Source organism: Primulina huaijiensis, chromosome 7 (genome assembly GCF_012295235.1).
Source record: "Primulina huaijiensis isolate GDHJ02 chromosome 7, ASM1229523v2, whole genome shotgun sequence".
NCBI classification, from domain to species: domain Eukaryota; kingdom Viridiplantae; phylum Streptophyta; class Magnoliopsida; order Lamiales; family Gesneriaceae; genus Primulina; species Primulina huaijiensis.
In genome coordinates this window covers 23,583,019-23,584,800 of record NC_133312.1, presented here as the reverse complement: position 1 = coordinate 23,584,800, position 1,782 = coordinate 23,583,019, and the positions used below count along the sequence as shown (strand labels likewise).

Below are 1,782 nucleotides of genomic sequence, written 5' to 3'. Positions count from 1 at the left end.
AAAAAAAAAAAAAAAAGAGACATTGCGAGGTTGAGAATAACAAGATTTGTAACCACTTTTTGAACTTTACAAAGCTTGATAGAGAAGAAAAATGAATTGAAAGCTATGGTTTCTAGTGAAGAATGAAATGTTGCAAACATTCAAAGAGTGTAAAAGGGAAAAACGACATATAATACCTCTTTGAGTGTCTCTTTTTGGAATGGAGTTAGTTTTTGCTTGAAGGTTTTTGCTCTTTTAGCTAAGGTAATTCGTCATGTTGATGGGGAAAAGAAACCGTATGTGGGTTTTGTGTATGGTGAATTAATTAGAACGATAGATGAGATTAAAGTGGATTTTTTTTAAAAAAAAAGAGCTCCACTATCGTCCGATTATTGATATTATTGATGAGATAAATCGTAATCGGCTTGATAGTCCACTACATTTGGCCGCCTACCACTTGAACCCTTATTACTCTTTAAACGACCGGAGCATAGGAAGTGAAGAAGTGGACGCGAATGGACTTTTCACATGTGTCAAATCATTCTTTCTCGAGATATTGATAGCCAAGCGAGGTAGTAAATGTGGAGTTGTTGAAGTATATCTACAAAGAGTTTGGATTTGGAAGAGCATTGGCAAAGGCAGTGTACATAAAAGAAATAAGATCCAGGTTACAACTAACTTTATTTTGTAATTTTTATTGCTTGTTTTTTGGTTTGCTAATTATCATTGTTTCATTTGTTTATTTAGTTGGATGGTGGCGTCTTTATGGAAATGGTGTACCTAAATTGTACAAAATGGTCAAATTTTTTTTTCTTTAACTACAAGTTATTTTGGTTGTGAAAGAAATTTGAGTACTTTTGAAGGAGTAAGTACTTAATTATTTGTTGTGACTTACTATTAAAATTTTTAATATGTATTCAATATTAATGTTTTTTTTCGATGTAGATCTATACAAAGAAAAAAAATAGAATAGATATCAGAAGGTTGAGCAATTTAGTCTATGTTCAATTCAATACCAAGATCTTCAACAAGAAGAGAAGGCAAGAAGAAAAAATGAGTGGATGTGCTAGTTGCTACTGAAGCAACTATGGCACAAGGTTGGATTGTTGATGGTTGAGATGAAGATGTTGAGACAAATGTTAAAGATGCAAGTAAAATTCACAGATGAAGAGGAGCAATAACTTGTGGATTTTGAGTTTGAGTTCGAGTTTGAATATGATATAAAAGAAGTGTTACATAAAATATTTAAATGAACTGGAAGAATTAGATATTTAGGCTTAGTATCTATAATGTTCTAAAAAACAGTAGGCATACGGCCACCTAAATCTTAGGTAGGGATTTTTAGAACACAGTTAATATATATAACCAAAAATTTTTTTACAAAAAATTGTGAATTAGTCCAATCAATTTGACCAATAAAACGATTTTTAAGTGACGTCCGATTCTCTTCTAAAAACACCACCGATGCAATTAATAAATCATAGTATATGTGAATCTCATACGTCTTTTTCAGATTCGAGTAAAGAAACAATACGCAAATTGTCACATAGAATCTATTCTTTTGTTCTGAATATACTGTACGTATATTATTAAGCCCTTGCTTGATGGTTTGCTATCGATCCCAACTTAAGCTAAATACATAAAAAAAATATTTTGATAAATTTAATTAGGTAATATTTTTTATGGGAAACATTGATACAGCTCTATAATATCATTCAAATGATGTGATAATGATATAATGAAATTATAAAATCAATTAAATTCATATTTTCAAAGTATGAATGTATTGGTTCTTGTTTATTC

The 1,782-nt window shown here is 30.3% G+C and overlaps 1 long non-coding RNA gene across 1 annotated transcript in view; it reads right to left on the bottom strand.

Moving 5' to 3' along the window:
• LOC140980445 (uncharacterized) overlaps nucleotides 1-890 on the bottom strand; it is a 1,554-nt gene extending 664 nt beyond the window's left edge. Inside the window, exon 1 of the long non-coding RNA XR_012175949.1 lies at nucleotides 177-890. This is a non-coding gene — a long non-coding RNA (uncharacterized lncRNA). The remainder of the gene's footprint in view (nucleotides 1-176) is intronic.
• Between the last annotated feature and the right edge of the window lie 892 nt (nucleotides 891-1,782).